Genomic DNA, 19,283 nt, shown 5'->3' with positions numbered 1-19,283 from the left:
ACCGTCCCCAGAGTCAAGTATTCAAAACCAAAAAATCTATATAGGGCTTTAAAAAAAAATGTACATTCCAGGGTATATTGAACACCACCTCATGAAATATAAAAATGTATTCAGTATCACATTGGTTAAAAGGCAGTTTTAAAAAAACTTTCACAAGAAAAACGGCCACATAGATGTCTGTCTTGGCCTTGGGATCCAGTTGATTGGCCAATGCGTTTCAGGGGCTACCCCGCTTTATCAGGGCCTTGGATCCTACTGTATGAAAATTGCATGGAGCCCCAATAACAATTAGTCTGCCAGGCCCGTGGGGAACAGAACTCAATCCTCCAACGTTAGCCCATTAACCAAGATGGTTATCAAATATGGAAGTCGTAGCTTAGGAATGCTGCCATTAACACATGCCATGCTGTATGAGGAATTGTTCATATAGAAGCCAGGATACTTTTATAATTTAGCTTTCTGCAGTCTCAATCTGCTAAAGGCACACCTAGTTGTAATAGATTTTCTTATTCTGAGCTTCCTTCCTTATGGACTACATACAACCCATTTAATTCCAGCATTTCTAAGCTGCGACTTCCATATTTGATAACCATCTTGGTTAATGGGCTAACGTTAGAGGATTAATTTCTGTTCCCCATGGGCCTGGTAGACTAATTGTCGTTGGCACACAGTTTGGACTTGTCTGCATCTAAGGATCGTCATTGCACTCAGAAATGGCATCAGATAGATGAGAGAGTTTATAGCTGCAATTACAGTTTAAGGGTCTGTCTAATTTATTTTTTGTGCAGGTCAGAACTGCTTATTTTCTCATGCATGTTGATAGGAATGCAGCAGCAGCTGGAACCAGACTAGAAGGTCAACTACACGTGCTACACACTACACCAGCCCATCTGAAAATCTATAGGCCTTGTTTACACATGTGGCCGAATGGGCAGTTAAAACGTGGTTGATCCACGTTTTACTGATCGCCATGCTGAAAGTTAGCACGGCCATGTTAGTTCACATTGCTGCAGTCATGGTGTAGTAACATTGATATGTCCTGTTTGGCAGGCAGAACCGCTACCAAGCACAACCTATTTAAGTGAACGGGACCATGTTGTGACCAAATGTAATCCACACAGTTGCAGTGCGGCAGGCATTCAGTGGTTAATTGCTTCCTACCCTGGCTCTAGCTAAATAACATCTGAACAGGAGTTTTCTCATCCTGGGTGGACATCATATGACGTCATCCTAGTTGCATTCTTTCTTTCTCCACCGGACACAACAGATCGCTGTACCAGGCTGGTACTATGTGATCGTTGTGACCAATCACAGTGATCACTTCAGTTGTACTCAATGAATGGCTTTCATTCATAGCCATCTATTGTGTATTATTGTGATGACCTATGTGATTGGTCACAGTGATCACATGCTATAGACAGGACCAATCACCACGCACCTCTACTATGTATTAGCCGTGGCCAATCACAGATATTGCAATAGTACACACTGGCAATGAATGTATGCCTTTCATAAAAATTATTGCTTAGAACAGTGATGATCACCGTTCTAAGAAATCTGTGTTAAAAAAAAAATCCTGACCACCTCCCCAGAGCAGTACAGTGTCACTAAGGCAGTGTTTCTCAATTCCAGTCCTCAGGCCCCCCCAACAGGTCAGGTTTTCAGGATTTCCATTATTTTGCACAGGTGATTTGATCAGTTTCACTGCCTTAGTAATCACCACAGCCTTTTCATCTGAGGGAAATCCTGAAAACCTGACCTGTTGGGGGGGCCTGAGGACTGGAATTGAGAAACACTGCACTAACACTGGACTGCTCTGGTCAGGGTATGTAAAAGAAAAATGGTAATTTTTTTTTGTTTTATTTCATTAATAGTAACACCAGTTGGTAGCCCTGATCACTGGCACACCAGTCATTTGATGGCGCTGTACTGCTCTGGTGACCGTATGTAAAAAAAAAACAACTTAAAAAAACTTGCAATGCCTCTTACTAAATACATTGGACTGTCTACTTCCCAAAAAGGGGTAATTTGGGGGTATTTGTACTGTCCTGGCATTTTATGGTCTCAAACAATTAAGATGGCCATCAGTACATCAGGATTGATCATGTTTCAAATCCTATACCATAGTTTGTAGATGCTATAAATTGCACAAACCAATTAATATACGTATATTAGGATTTGATTTTATTGAATATGTTTTATAACAAAGTAGAAAAAAAGTTTTTCAAATTTTTCATATATTTTGTTTGTTATTTTTCGCTATATAAACAACCAATTCACGCCCAAGGATGTCGAATGGGGATATCGAAATGATGCCTGCAGCTGCAGGCATCATTCTGATATCTTTTTCAGCCAGCAATTCCCTCAACCATACAGTAGGTGTTTGTGATATTGTGCTTTTAGCATGACAGCGTCACGCTGATACTCGGCGACACGGTGCCGAGATCTCGCCGACATCTTGCACTCACTGGAATAGTGACAGCACATCCCAGCAAGCGCGTCATAGAAGCGACGGGAGATCCGACTTGGATTCCCGCCAATTCTACACGTGTGCGGCGTTTGTTATGAATCCTGAAGGGGAAGTCCCGCCGGATTTTAAATAAAAATCCGGCATGGGTCCCCCCTCAGGAGCATACCGGGCCCTTAGGTCTGTTATGGGTTGTAAGGAGAGCCCCCCTACGCCGAAAAAACGGCGTAGGGGGTCCCCCTACAATCCATACCAGACCCGTATCCAAAGCACGCTACCCGGCCAGGAAGGGAGTGGGGACGAGCGAGCGCCCCCCCCCCTCCTGAGCCGTACCAGGCTGCATGCCCTCAACATGGGGGGGTTGGGTGCTCTGGGGCAGGGGGGCGCACTGCGGCCCCCCCACCTCAGAGCACCCTGTCCCCATGTTGATGAGGACAGGGCCCCTTCCCGACAACCCTGGCCGTTGGTTGTCGGGGTATGCGGGCGGGAGGCTTATCGGAATCTGGGAGCCCCCTTTAATAAGGGGGCCCCCAGATACCGGCCCCCCACCCTAAGTGAATGAGTATGGGGTACATCGTACCCCTACCCATTCACCTGCAAGAAAAGTGGTAAAAACACAAATAAACCACACAGTGTATTAAAATATTTTATTTTTCTGCTCCGGAGGCCGCCCCCTGTCTTCTTTATTAGCTCTTTTACCAGGGGGGGCTTCTTCTTTGACGTCTTCGGGTGGGTGGGGGCCGCCGTCTGGTTCTCTTCCACCGCCGGGGGGGTGGCTTTTAAAAAAGCCCCCACCCCCCCGGCGGGTTTCCTCCGGCGTCTTCGGCGGGGCTCTTCTTCTTCCGCTATCCCGACGGGTCTTCTCCGCTATCCGGGGGGTCTCGCCGCTCTCCGCTGTTGACTCGTCGCACCCCGGTTCTTCGTCTCGCAGTCCGGTCCCTTCTTCCGTGCTGTACGTCTTCTTCCGCGCTGTGACGTCATGTTCTTCACTTCTCTTCTTCTCCCGATGTTGACTCGCCGGTCCTCCTCGCTGAAATGACGGATGCGCGCCTTGCATCGGACCTATATAGGCCTCACAGTCCCATCATGCTCTGTACCTACCCATGTGATACCTACCACATGGGTAGGTACAGAGCATGATGGGACTGTGAGGCCTATATAGGTCCGATGCAAGGCGCGCATCCGTCATTTCAGCGAGGAGGACCGGCGAGTCAACATCGGGAGAAGAAGAGAAGTGAAGAACATGACGTCACAGCGCGGAAGAAGACGTACAGCACGGAAGAAGGGACCGGACTGCGAGACGAAGAACCGGGGTGCGACGAGTCAACAGCGGAGAGCGGCGAGACCCCCCGGATAGCGGAGAAGACCCGTCGGGATAGCGGAAGAAGAAGAGCCCCGCCGAAGACGCCGGAGGAAACCCGCCGGGGGGGTGGGGGCTTTTTTAAAAGCCACCCCCCCCGGCGGTGGAAGAGAACCAGACGGCGGCCCCCACCCACCTGAAGACGTCAAAGAAGAAGCCCCCCCCTGGTAAAAGAGCTAATAAAGAAGACAGGGGGCGGCCTCCGGAGCAGAAAAAATAAAATATTTTAATACACTGTGTGGTTTATTTGTGTTTTTACCACTTTTCTTGCAGGTGAATGGGTAGGGGTACGATGTACCCCATACTCATTCACTTAGGGTGGGGGGCCGGTATCTGGGGGCCCCCTTATTAAAGGGGGCTCCCAGATTCCGATAAGCCTCCCGCCCGCATACCCCGACAACCAACGGCCAGGGTTGTCGGGAAGGGGCCCTGTCCTCATCAACATGGGGACAGGGTGCTCTGAGGTGGGGGGGCCGCAGTGCGCCCCCCTGCCCCAGAGCACCCAACCCCCCCATGTTGAGGGCATGCAGCCTGGTACGGCTCAGGAGGGGGGGGGGGCGCTCGCTCGTCCCCACTCCCTTCCTGGCTGGCCGGGTAGCGTGCTTTGGATACGGGTCTGGTATGGATTGTAGGGGGACCCCCTACGCCGTTTTTTCGGCGTAGGGGGGCTCTCCTTACAACCCATAACAGACCTAAGGGCCCGGTATGCTCCTGAGGGGGGGACCCATGCCGGATTTTTATTTAAAATCCGGCGGGGACTTCCCCCTCAGGATTCATAACAAACGCCGCACACGTGTAGAATTGGCGGGAATCCAAGTCGGATCTCCCGTCGCTTCTATGACGGCTCTGTCTCCATCGCGGCAAGCCAGCTCGGCGCTGGCTCCCGCGATGGGGCTCGTAGGTGCTCAATCTCGCCGAGAAAGAGAGCGAGATTGACACAAAATCGGGGGTAACCTACTGTAAGTCAATCATAGCGGCAGTTCAGCCGCTTGATTTTTCTTACAGGCGGCGGGAGGGGACTCCCCTCCCACTTCCCTTCAGTGCTTCTTTCGGCTCGCTCGTGTGATGGGCTAGCCAGAGAAGGAATTCGCTGGCCCTGGAAGATTTTTGCTGACCAGCTGGTCCCCAGTCACTTCTATGACCTCTGGAGGCCCGGGCACGACGTTATGACATAACATCCGGGCCAGTGGGAGTAAACATTGCTGGGACTTGGCTGGAAAGTCTGAGGTTGTGTTTTATTTTATTTATTTTTTTCATTTTTTATCTCTTTTAACCCTAGAGGAGAGATGTGGTGTCTTATAGACCCCACATCTCTCCATAAAGAGGATCAGTCGCGCACTATTTCTATTACAAGGGATGTTTACATTCCTTGTAATAGGAATAAAAGTGCTAAAAAAAAAGTAAAGCATCCCCACACAGACGCAACTCGTGCCCACTTATGTAAACAGCATTCAAATCGCACATGTGAGGTATCGCCGCAAGCGATAGAGCAACAATTTTAGCCCGAGATCTCCAACTCTAAACTGGTAACCTGTAAAAAAAAAAATTAACACGACCCCTATGGAGACTTTTAAGTACTAAAGTTTGGTGCCATTCCACAAGTGTGCGCAATTTTAAAGCATGACTATTTTCTCGTGTAACATCTTTCAAAAAAAAAAAGTGGGCTAAATGTTACCGTTTCTAGTTTTTTTAAATTCACATTTGAAAAATTGCTGTGCAAATACCGTGTCACGTAAAAAGTTGCAACGACTGCCATTTTTTTACCAGGGTCTCTGCTAAATATATATATATATATATATATATATATATATATATATATCTCCACACACAGTGGGGCAAAAAAGTATTTAGTCAGCCACCAATTGTGCAAGTTCTCCCACTTAAAAAGATGAGAGAGTCCTGTAATTGTCATCATAGGTATACCTCAACTATGAGACCCAAAATGTGGAAACAAATCCAGACAATCACATTGTCTGATTTGGAAATAATTTATTTGCAAATTATGCTGAAAAATAAGTATTTGGTCACCTACAAACAAGCACGATTTCTGTCTCTCACAGACCTGTGTCTTCTTCTTTAAGAGGCTCCTCTGTCCTCCACTCATTACCTGTATTAATGGCACCTGTTTGAACTTGTTATCAGTATAAAAGACACCTGTCCACAACCTCAACCAGTCACACTCCAAACTCCACTATGGTGAAGGCCAAAGAGCTGTTGAAGGACACCAGAAACAAAATTGTAGACCTGCACCAGGCTGGGAAGACTGAATCTGCAGTAATCAAGCAGCTGGTGCGAAGAAATCAACTGTGGGAGCAATAATTAGAAAATGGAAGACATACAAGACCACTGATAATCTCCCTCGATCTGGGGCTCCACGCAAGATCTCACCCCGTGGGGTCAAAATGATCACAAGAACGGTGAGCAAAAATCCCAGAACCAGATGGGGGGACCTAGTGAATGACCTGCAGAGAGCTGGGACCAACGTAACAAAGGCTACCATCAGTAACACACTACGGCGCCAGGGACTCGGATCCTGCAGTGCCAGACATGTCCCCCCTGCTTAAGCCAGTACATGTCTGCGCCCGTCTGAGGTTTGCTAGAGAGCATTTGGATGATCCAGAAGAGGATTGGGAGAATGTCATATGGTCCGATGAAACCAAAGTAGAACTGTTTGGTAGAAACACAACTCGTCGTGTTTGGAGGAGAGAGAATGCTGAGTTTCAACCAAAGAACACCATATCTACTGTGAAGCATGGGGGTGGCAACATAATGCTTTGGGGCCGTTTCTCTGCAAAGGGAACAGGACGACTGATCCCTGTACATGAAAGAATGAATAGGACCATGGATCAAGGACCAAGGATATATAAAAAAGTATTCAGATGAACTTTTGATATTGACCAAATACTTATTGTCCACCATAATTTGCAAATAAATTATTTCCAAATGAGACTTTTCTGGATTTGTTTCCACATTTTGTGTCTCATAGTTGAGGTACACCTATGATGACAATTACAGGACTCTCATCTTTTTAAGTGGGAGAACTTGCACAATTGGTGGCTGACTAAATACTTTTTTGCCCCGTTGTAATATATATATTTTTTAGCAGACCCTGGGGAATAAAATTGTCTGGTCATGAAGGGGGTACAAACTTTTGGCGGTCAAGTGTTTATCACCAAAATATTTCTGTCTTAAAAAAAATTACATAATTTTGGGTACAGTGTAGCACTGAATCTGTTCATTCAGAAATGGTAGGAACTGGGTTTATTGGCTCCTACCTCCTCTCTCCATCCTGACAGAGGGGGCGGAGGGGGACATGGAGTGCAGAGGGGGACAGCAGAAGAATGGAGGGGGAGAGCAGTAGAACGGAGGGTGACACTGAGTGCGGAGGGGGACAGCAGAAGAATGGAGGGGTAGAGCAGGAGCACGGAGGGTGATACTGAGCGCAGAGGGGGACAGCAGAAGAACGGAGGGGGAGAGCAGCAGCACGGAGGGGGGACACGGAGTACAGAGGGGGAGAGCAGCACGGATGGGGGAACTGGAGGAGGATACAGGGACAGTCAGCGGTGATCGGTGCGGCTTTGGGGGGGGAGTTACAAGCACTGCTGTATAGATTTCACTAAAGCAGCTGAAAAGGGGAGAAGCTGTCAGTCTTTATTGAAATCTATACAGGTAGATCGGTGCTTGTAAATCCCCCCTCCGCCCCCCCCTCGCGCTGATCATCCCTGACTGCCCAGGTATCGGGTGACGCATCGGAGAATTTGCCCCGAGTACAAGTATATTGCTTTGTTTTTTTCAAAATTGTCGCAAAAAATTAAAACCATAGAGATGATCAAATACCACCAAAAGAAAACTCTATGAGAAAAAAAGATGTACAGCGCCGCACATTGCGCAATTGTCAGTTAAAGTGACGCAGTGCCGAATTGCAAAAAGTGCTCTGGTCAGGATGGGGGGGGGGGGGGTAGATCCTTCCTGGGGCTGAAGTGGTTAAGTGACTCCCTGACTAAGCATATTGTACACAATAGAAGTCTAATGGCAGCGTTCCTATTAAATGTGTGTCCATCCCAGGTATTTGCTCAGTGTGTGCATACATGGGCAATGCTGACCTGGGAGAACATGGTGCTAATGCAGCCTAATTAATGACTGCATTGTGTAAGAAGTCATGTAGAGGGTAGAATGTATTGCTTCATAGGACTGTTAGACCATATGGTGCTAATGGTCCCTTTAGATAAATCTTCCCCTAATGTACTGGACTGTCTCTTGCACAGCAGATTTACTGATTTGATGGCAATAATTTGTGTCAAGCTTGTGATACTTTTAGTTCCATACTGCAGTAATCTGTTTGCCTGACCTCAGATTAGTGACACAAGCTGGTAAGTGCCCTGTAACATTTTGTATGGTGCCAACCCACAAACAGATAATAAAAACTGAAGCTCTGCATCATTAAAAAAAAAAAAAAAAAAGCTTAAAGAGAGCGTACGCTGTTTTTTTTTTTTTTTCCTGAGGACATTTAGTAGATCTGACTCTTGATTTTTAAAAACTTTATACTTTCAGTTGTTGCCTAAAGAGTAATCGTTTTCAGTTGATTTTTATTTCAACTATTTTATATTCACAACAGTGTGCATTGATTTTTATGCCACTTGATTATTGTATAAAGTTTTAAATAAAAAAATCCCAACAATCAACTTTATTTGCTCTATTTTTCCCTGTAAAATGTGCAATTTAAAGCATTTTGTTTTCTGTTAAATGCAAAAAATATATATACAGCGGGTAAAATTAATATTTAACATGTCACAATTTTTCTAGGTAAATATATTTCCAACGGTGCTATTGACATGAAATGTACACTATATGTCCATACAGTGACAACCCATGCAATTCATACAAAAAAAGAAACCAAAACAATCAGGTCAGAAATTATGTTATGTGTAATAACATAGAATGACAAAGGGAAAAAGTATTGAACGCATGCAGAAAGGGAGGTGCAAAAAGGCATGGAAAGCCAAGACACCAGATGAAATCTATCAGTAATAAGAAAGCAATTCTGCCCCTTGTCAGTGCAAATTAATATCAGCTGGTTCTGTCTCGACTTATGGCCTATGAGGCTGGGTTCACACTACTACACTACTTTCATCCTACTTTGCTCTGCTACATCGGTCCTACATTGGTCCTACATCCATCCTACTTTCATGAACAGGATACTACTTTGGTCCGACTTCAATGATATTCAATGGGTTGAAGTAGGATCAATGTAGGACCAAAAGTAGTACAGGGAGCATTTTCAAAGTCAGACCGACTTGTGTAGGACGCTACAAGACGCTCTCATAGGGAAACATTGAACACAGAGCAAAGTAGGATGAAAGTAGTGTAGTAGTGTGAACCCAGCCTCAAAAGGTGTCTCATTACCAAGGTGTCCCACAAGAAACATCTCCTGTTTGGTAAAAGCAAAGAGCTCTCTCAGGACCTACACATCCTGATTGTTGCAAAACATACTGATAACGGTTACAGAAGCATTTATAGACTTCTGAATGTTCCAGTGAACTCTGTTGAAGTCATAATCAGGAGGTGGAAAAAACATTTCACCGTAAGCCAGCCACAACCAGCTCACTCCTTGCAAGAGTGAGAAGAATTCTAAGGCCCCTTTCACACTGAGGAGTTTTTCAGCGAGAAAAACTCCTGCCCAGCATTCTCAATGTGAAAGCCAGAGGGCTTTCACACTGAGGCGATGCTCATAACATCCTATGCACCCTATTATTTACATAGATATCACCATGGACCGCAAACACTTTCCCTTTTATTACGGAGAACAGGAGAGAGGGATGCTCCATAGTACAGTGGTAGGGTGACAGCCAGTGCTAATTTTGTCAACAAATACGACTAAAACAATTCAAATAACTAAAATACGACTAAAACTAAAATGACATTTTAGTCAGACTGACTAGTACCACCTTAAAGTGGTTGTAAAACCCCCCAATTTTTTATTTTTTTTTCTTAATCTTGAAAGAAGGAAAACCAATATCCTTTGCATACTATTAAACTGTGTTTTTGATGGGTCTCACGCTTTAGGTCTGCGTTTTATACCTTCTGGTTTTGTGTACACTGACGGGTAAAATGGGAATCACTTATAGCAATTTTTCTGGGTTTCTCCATCCAGTAAATATTTCATTTGGAAAGCGAAACCTATAGCCTTTCACTTTTGAACCTCGTTTAACAAAAGACGGTTCCTATACATTTTTAATGACAAAGAAGGGAACTTAAGCTAATATAAGCGGTAAATTACAGCAGTAGTCCTATCGTCTAAGGGGAAACTGCCATGTGTATTTAAATAGAACACAGGTTTTATAACCTATACCTGAAAGTCCTTTTTAAATTTGTCTATTGCAATTTTTGGACTTTTATTCCACTTTATTTATATTTGATTCTCCCCTCTTCTGCCTGTTTGTACAGTAGACATTCAATTGAGAAACCCTGTAGAAACGCCTGTTGTGAGAAAATCAAATGCGTGATACGGCACATTTTTCCATCCATGACATTTTTTTATGAGTTTGTTAAAATGCAAATTTTAGGCCTGAAATTTAGTCAACCCCTCCAAAACATTGTATAGTTTTTGAAAGCAGGAGAATAAAATGGTTGTAGTTGCACATTTTTTATGTCACGTGATATTGGAGATGAGGTTGTGTCACTTAAAAAGCCACCAGTCAAGCCCTAAATTTGCACGCCACAAACTTTCATACCCATATTGCCTTTAGAAGATTCTTTAACCACTTCAAAACCGCACGCCGTCATTTGACGTCAAAAAAGGGTGGACGTCATATGACGTCCTGTACTTTGTGCGGTGATATCTGAATGATGCCTGCACCTAGAGGCATCATTCAGATATCATTTTGTTCCAGCGGCGATCCTGCGCACCATAAGAACGATCATAGTGGCGGTTACGCCGCTTGATCGTTTTATAGGCAACGGGAGGGGACATCCCCCCCCCACATAAAAAATGAAAACGCCCCTGTCCCCGGTAGCTTGCGCTCAGAAACGAAAGCACACGTAAGTCCCGCCCACGTATGTAAACGTTGTTCAAACCACACATGTGAGGTGTCGCCGCATGCACTAGAGCGTGTGCAACAATTCTAGCACTAGACCTCCTCTGTAACTCTAAACTGTAAAAAATTTAAAGTGTCGCCTATGGAGATTTTTAAGTAATGAAGTTTTTCATATTTTACAAAAAAATTGGGCTAACTTCACTGTTTTGTTATTTTTTAATTCATGAAACCATTTTTTTTACAAAAAAAGGCGTTTGAAAAATGATTGCGCAAATACCGTGCAAGATAAAAAGTTGCAATGACCGCCATTTTATTCCCTAGGGTGTCTGCTAAAAAAAATATACATAATGTTTGGGGGTTCTGAGTAATTTTCTAGCAAAATAATGATGATTTGTACATGTAGGAGAGAAGTGCCAGAATAGGCCCGGTATGGAGGTGGGTATTAAAGCCCGGTATTGAAGTGGTTAAAAAACCTCTTTTAAAGGCCATCCATTTTAAATGATGGAAATCGTGGTTTTAGTATGTACAGTGGGTGCAGCTGTTACATTTATGTGTGGGGATGGGGGACTTTACATTTTTTTTTGGGGGGGGGGTTTATTTACATGCTACTTTAAAGCCCAAGTCTGAGCAAATAAAACATTATCCCTTACAGTGGGGCTATGTCCACACTGCAAGGGTTAATTGCTTGTTCATGTCTAGGGGGGGGGAATGAAGTATACTTATGTCGCGTACACACATGATGAGAAAAATGCAATTTTTTAAATTGGTCGTTAAAAACGGTCGTGTGTGGGCTCCAGAGCATTTTTCTCGATTAGAACCTGCTCTATTTTTTCTCGTCGTTTTTCACGTCGTCGTGAAAAACAGTTGTGTGTAGGCTTTAACGACGGGGGGGAAAAAACACACATGCTCAGAAGCAAGTTATGAGAAGGGAAATTTGCATAATCAGCCCAAAGGGATGGAACTTCCCCTTATAGTGCCGTGCTTTGCTCGAGCATTTTTTATCACGATCGTGTGTATGCAAGGCAGGCTTGAGAGGAATCACGTCTGCAACATCAAGACCAGAGCAGGGTCCATAGCCCTAAACAGGATGTCGGGACGCTGAGGGACAGTCCACCACCGGATTGTGGGGGAGCAGAGGATCAAGAAAGGTAAACCGTTTCTTCTGTCCCCTAGACAAATAGAGCCATTAACCGTTGCAGTGGGATCATTTTTTTTTCAAACTGGATTTTTTTTTTTTTTAAGCGGGGGTTCACCCTAAAAAAAATTCTAACATTACATTGAGCTGAGTTCTGACACTGATAGTATGCTGATCGTTGAACCCCCGCTTTAAGTTGCCTTTCTTGCTTGTAAATTGGGGGCAACTAGCTCCCTATGTGATGGCATGCTGTAATGACAGATTCTCTTTATTGATCCTGCCAGTGAAACCCGAAAGTGTCATAATAAACTGCGCTAGTAGACTAGTGGTAAAAGCTGAACTCAAGATGGATATAAACCGAACAGTAATAACTTTGACAAGTGGTTCTAAAGTTTTCTTGCCTTAATGCATTTTCTACATGTAGCCCCCCATTATACTAACCTGAGCCAGATCTCGATCCTGCGATGCGCACAAGAGTGGAGATTCTCTCCCTCCTCATTGGCTCTAACAAAGCAGCGGAAGCCATTTGCTCCTGCTGTTATCAATCACAGCCAATGAGGAGGGATCAGGAGGTGGGGCTGAGCCCGACTCTGCGTGGCTCATGGGCACACAGCCGGTTTGTGCCTAAAGAGAAGATATTGTCACAGTAGGCTTGATTGATTATTCTGTTATCAGTCATATCATCATGTTCTGATATGTTTTATAGTGGTGATGTATACACCTATTTTACGCACATATAAAATAAAATTTAGCATTTTAGATATTTTTGGTCCAATATGCCTTTAAAGTCTCATTAGTACCGGGGGGGGGGGGGTACTTATTTGCTTACTTTCAATTATTAGGGATGTTGTCACTATCCTATGGTGGTCTAATTTCTCTATTCTATCCAAAATGAAGACAAAAGGTTTTGCCTATAGTTCTACTTTCAGGGGTCTAGTGACATCCATGCCTCAACAGGTCAGGGCTGTTTTGGCTGCAAAAGGAGGACCTACTCAATATTAGGTGAGTGGTCATAAAGTTATGGCTGATTGTTGTCAAATGAATGTAGGCAAATTTTCTTTTTAGGCACTGCGTATAAAAAGCAATCCAGCTGTCATGAAGGAGCAATGATGAAATCTGTTCCGAGATGAATATCTTACAGAGAAACAGAACGTTGTAAGCGGTACCCAAAATAAAAAGACAGGCAGACAGCAAAGGATTATGCTATGGTAGTTGATGGCACTAGTAGTTAAAACAAGAAATATAGTATTGTTTTTCTGTTCTTTTAGATCACAAGAAGGAACAAGCATTGCTTTTCTGGCAGGATCAACAGGTATTTTCTATACTTGCTGAAAATGTTTTTAGCCTTAAAAGAGAAAACGAATCTAGCTGCTACATCTAAGAACTGGTAAGGTGCAATTATTAAATTTTTGTTTTGTGTTTTAGACCTTTAACCTGTTGCCACCCACATGCACATTTGCTGCGGCATAGAGGGCATGCTTTAATGCACACGTGTGCATCCATGGGTGGCTGTGTTTTCTGTGCTGAGAGCACACTCAGAGCTCAGTGACTGAGCTGTCAGACAACTCTTGGTCTTTAGTCATGATTGGGAGCTGGTAGGATCGGCTCCTAATCATGTGACCACTATAACAGCCCACCACAGTGGTCGCATGATTGGGAGCTGGCAGGAACGGCTCCTGATCATGTGAATACTGTAACAACCAACTACAGTGGTCGTATGATTGGAAGCTGGCAGGAACGGCTCCTGATCATGTGAACACTGCGACAGCCAACCACAGTGGTCGCATGATTGGGAGCTGGCAGGATTGGCTCCTGATCCTGTGACCACTGTAACAGCCAACCACAGTGGTCGTATGATTGGGAGCTGGCAGGATTGGTTCCTGATCATGTGACTACTGTAATAGCCAACCACAGTGGTCATATGATTGGGAGCTGGCAGGATTGGCTCCTGATCATGTGACTACTGTGATGGCCAACCACTGTGGTCGCATGATTGGGAGCTGGCAGGATCGACTCCTGATCATGTGACCACTGTGACAGCCAACCACAGTGGTCAGGTGATTGGACAGTGCTTCCTGCCCCCTGAATGTAAAGACCCCGATAAAGGGACAGAATTAAGAAAACATTCGAGAAAATATGTAGGTTGTCACTTGTGACCTCAGTTCTTAGTCAGTGGTAGTACTTACTAGGTCACTGACCTGGAGACAGTGCTCAGATTAAGAATCCTGTCTTAGGGCCCTTTCACACGGGTGATCCGATCAGGTGCGCCTGACAGTTTTTCAGGCGGACCTGATCGGACCCTACATTCACCCCTATGGAGCGGCAGATGTCAACGGTGACCTGAGTCCACTGAGACCCGCTACTATCCGATCCGAGCCTCTCCGCCAAAACCAGATAGATGGTGACCCTATTTTCCATCCATCTGACGGATCGGATGAAAATGGACAGGCAGGTGGCCTGGACATGGCCGTGTGAAGTCGCAGCTTTTGAGAGCTCCCGGCCCAGACCACCCTTCACCGGCTATAATCTGCTAAAAATCGGCATGCAATCGGCCAAAAGACGAAAGGGGAAAGCAGGTACCAGAGTGACCCGATCGGGTGTAGCTACGGGCGAAATCCAACAATACTTCAGGCCGAGCCACCAGACTTCCCCCGGGGCCCAGGCGACGGCCCCGCGCAGCTCACCACGTGGAGACCCTGTGGAATCCCCGGACTACAGTGAGTGGATCTCGGACTTGGGGGCCCCGACGGATACGTGCTGGGGACCTGATCTATCTGACTTACCTTCCACGGAGATGGCCTCTCCCGCTCAGCACAATGATGGCGCTCAGATGGAACCTGACATCCGGACCCTCCTGCAAGCGCTTCCCACGAGGTCGGACATTGAGGCCCTCATTCTCCGCCTAGAGGAGACGCACCGCAGAGATATCCAGGAGGTGAGGGCGGATGTCTCTGCCTTGTCTGACAGGGTAACTACGGGGGAATCCTCCGTCACAGCGCTAGAGGCCAGAGTAGCGGACCTGGAAAGAGCCGGAGAGCAACAACGGGACGCGGCCATCTCGCTCCAACTACACCTGGAGGAGGTCGAGGACAGGAGCCGCCGCAATAATCTGCGGCTCCGGGGGATCCCGGAGGCGGTGGGTGTGGAAGAGCTGGACCAAGCGGTGCAGACCCTGTTCCGGACGGTGCTAGAGGATCCGACGGTGGTCGTGGAAGTCGACAGGGCGCACAGAACGCTGGGCCCCAGGTCGGAAGATCCAGAAAGGCCCAGAGACATAGTCTGCAGACTATTGCGCTACACGCAGAAGGAGGACATTCTCCGCAGAGCTTGGGACCAGGGTGAAGTGCCCCTAGAAGACGCCAGAATCAAAATCCTACCTGATCTATCCGGAGCGACCCTCAGGAGGCGGGCGATGCTGAGACCAGTTCTGGAAATGGCGAGGAGAGGCGGATACACATACCGATGGAGGTACCCCCTGGCGGTAACGTTCAGGAAAGACGGCAAGGCCTTCACACTCCAGACCAGGGCGGACCTGCCGGCGCTGTTCCGCTTCTTGGAGGAAGATCAATTCCCGGTCCCGGACTGGCTACAACTCCTCCCGCGACAGGCGGGCAGGTCGGGTCCCTCCCAGTACCGCGTACCGGCTCAGCCCCGTCAGCAAAGAGGCAGGAGAAGGCTCAGAGCCCCATCAGGAGGAGGACGCCGTGAGTAGGCCTCAGGCCACACTACTTTGCACTATGCTCCCCCCGTCCTCTCGCTACCACACACCCCCTGTTGTTATGTAGCAGTCCAGCTGAGATAACTAGTGCCTCTGGGGGGGGTCCGGCCCCGACCCTCCTGTCTGCCCTCTGACGGCGATTACCGGGCTGCTCACCGTAGGCCCCTGTTGTGGAAGTGATGGGGCCGAGGCCCCTGGACTGTCATCCCGCGACCCCCGCCCTATTCCAGGACCCGGTGGTCCAGAGTACTTTGCCCTACGTTCCCTACCCGGCTGATGGGGGCGATCCCGGACAGAGGTTAGTGAGAGAGATCTGCATCCCCCATGGGAACGGGTCAGCCACCCCACAGAGATGAGGGACGCCCCCCCCCCCCCCCCCCGCTTCTCCTACGTTACCTGTCGCAGGGGTGCGGAGAATCTGATAGGAAATGGCCTCGATACCTGTTGTTATTGCAAACCTTTGAGGCACCCACAAAAGATTTTTTGTACTCGGGGGGCCGGTGGGGTGTGCCGGGGAGGGGGAGAGACGGGGCGGGAAATGGCGGGCTGGGGCCTCGGAGGGATCAAGGATTATGCTAATACTTTTACCCCGGGAATGGCCAATACCAGGGACTTTCCTGTTCTAACGTTATGAGACCCGAGAGGTACCACGGACCAGCTGGAACGATGTTTGGCTTTTATTACTGTTGGGTGTTGGATGGAGGAGGGGGGAGTGGGCCCATTGAAATGCCATATACTCACATGCCTACCAATCCTTATGTGGGGGGAGATGCATCCGAGAGGGGGAGTTGGATGCATGCATGCCATATATGTCACTCTTCCTCCACAGGGGACCAGCCAAGTGAAGTTGATAAGCATATAATGACTGTAAGATGTTGGCTAATATTTTTCGCACTGTTTGCACTGTTTGCACTGTATGGAGGTTTAGATACATGTTTCTGTAATGGCTTAGGCCCCTTATTTCTGTAGTCAGGTTATTTACAGTAAAATGCCGTTTAGTTTCTCACCTGTCTGATAGCCGGTGGGGGGTGGGAAGGCCGGGAGACTCACTTCCCGGCTTTGTACATCCCATCACCCACATAGGACTGCGCTCGTGTACCAGTGCTTAACTGGTGAGCGTTGCAGCTAAGTTTAGCTCAGTTAGAATTCTCTCTCGGCCGCACACACTAGTGCAGGCCTCCTAAATCTCATTCTAACTATACCGGGTTCGCTTACCCAAACTCTCTGACTCTCTTCGACCCAACCCTCCCCCCCTCCCCCTCCCCCTCCCTCCTGACACCCGTGAACATGGACACGCTTACTATTGTCTCGCTGAACGCAAAGGGGCTGAATACCCCAGAGAAGCGAAGGATGCTGCTTCATGACATGAAACGTCTGAAGGCAGACATCGTTATGCTCCAAGAAACGCATTTTAGAGACAGCAGTGTGCCCATACTGAAGAATAGGTTCTACCCTATGGTATACCATTCAACGTACTCCAGGGCGAAGTCCCGAGGAGTCTCCATCTTAATTTCTGCAAGAGTTCCCTGGTCAGCTGCGGAAACTGAGACCGATGAAGAAGGCCGTCGTCTCTTCCTGCGGGGGTTGATCGGGTCAGAACGGGTCACATTGGCGAACCTGTACGCCCCAAATGATCACCAGGACAGATGGCTGAAACGCTCGCTAGACAAACTCACACACTTTAGAACTGGCCAGCTAATAGTGGGAGGAGATCTGAACATAGCACTGACACCTGCAGAGGACACCTCTACAGAGGTGTCCTCACTTTCGAGGGAGGCACAACGCTGCGTCTCCCAGGCAATACACTCCTCACAGCTTATAGACGTATGGAGACTCATGCACCCAGGGGAGAGGGACTATACGTTTTTCTCCAGGCCCCACAAATCATACTCGAGAATCGACTATTTTTTAATCCCCCATAAGCACTTACAAGCGGTTAAACATACCGCCATTGAGTCAATAACCTGGTCTGACCACGCCCCAATTCTGTTGACGTACGCCCTTTCGGAAACCCACAGAGCGCAGAGACGCCCTTGGAGACTAAACGAAAGCCTATTGCATGATGCAGACGTTTTGAGGGAAGTTGGTAGAGAAATTGGACATTACTTTCAAACAAATAGCACGGAGGACAGCGATCCTGCCATAGTCTGGGAGGCGCATAAAGCGGTAGTTCGTGGGATACTAATTAAACATGGGGCTAGACTGAAAAAACAGAGGACTGAACAACTGACGGCCCTGCTTCAGAAACTACAGAAGCTAGAATTAGAACACAAACAAACCCCCATAGGAAATTCGAGCTCGGAACTTGATGTAGTACGGCGGCAGGTCACGGATCTGCTACATCACAAGGCTAAAGCAGCTTTGCAGGTGTGCAGACAGAGAATATATGAATCGGGGAATAAATGTGGGAAGATGCTGGCCCGAGCTCTTCGCACACAAACCCTAGCGTCATACATACCACATGTCTCCACCGCTGGAGGTCTCAAAAAGACACTACCTCATCAGATATCCCAGGAGTTTAGATCCTTCTATGAGAAGTTGTATAACATACCCCCCAAACCGGAGGACCCAAACCGGACAGGAGACTACATAGCATCCTCTCTTATGCCAACTCTGCCGACAGAAGCGAGGTCTCTCTTGGAGGATCCGATTACCTTGTCGGAACTTCAACAGGCACTGAAAACAGCCAAAGCAGGGAAAGCTCCGGGCCCAGACGGTCTCACGGCACCGTACTACAGGACCCTCTTCCCAGCTCTTGGCGAACGCATGGTCTCCCTCTTTAACAACCTGGGCACGGGTAAAAAATTCCACGACTCTACACTTCAGGCACACATAGCGGTGATCCCTAAAGAAGGGAAAGATCCGGGACAGTGCGCGAGTTACCGACCGATCTCCCTATTAAACGTCGACCTCAAGCTTTTTACAAAAATCATTGCCACGCGACTACAACAACACCTCCCGGGACTGGTCCACTTAGACCAAGTGGGATTCGTCCCGACAAGGGAGGCTAGGGACAACACAATCAAAGTCCTCAACTTGCTACATATTGCCAACACCACAAAGACGTCTTGCGTCTTCGTGAGCACAGATGCCGAAAAGGCGTTTGATCGCGTGGACTGGAAGTTCATGTTTTCTACTTTGAAACATGTAGGTATCGGCGAGAAAATGAACTACTGGATTGAGGCGGTGTATTCCAACCCGACGGCGAAAGTGAGGGTAAATGGCAACCTGTCGGAGACATTTGCCATCACGAATGGAACCAGACAGGGCTGCCCCCTATCACCCCTGTTGTTCGCGCTGTCGCTCGAACCCTTTTTGAACCATATCCGGCTGAACGCGGGGATTCGGGGGGTAGTGGTGGATAAAGTCCAATACAAAATTTCGGCATACGCGGACGACTTACTATTCTCGCTAACAGACCCAACGACTTCCCTGCCCAATTTGATGGCAGAATTTGAGCGATACGGGGAACTGTCGAACCTCAAAATTAACTTGAGCAAGTCGGTGGCGATGGGCATAGGTATACCGCAAACACAACTCTCCCACCTTCAGAATACGTTCCGCCTAAA

This window comes from Rana temporaria, chromosome 11 (assembly GCF_905171775.1).
Source record: "Rana temporaria chromosome 11, aRanTem1.1, whole genome shotgun sequence".
NCBI classification, from domain to species: domain Eukaryota; kingdom Metazoa; phylum Chordata; class Amphibia; order Anura; family Ranidae; genus Rana; species Rana temporaria.
The sequence above is the reverse complement of the archived record's forward strand: the minus strand, read 5'-3'. Positions refer to the sequence as shown.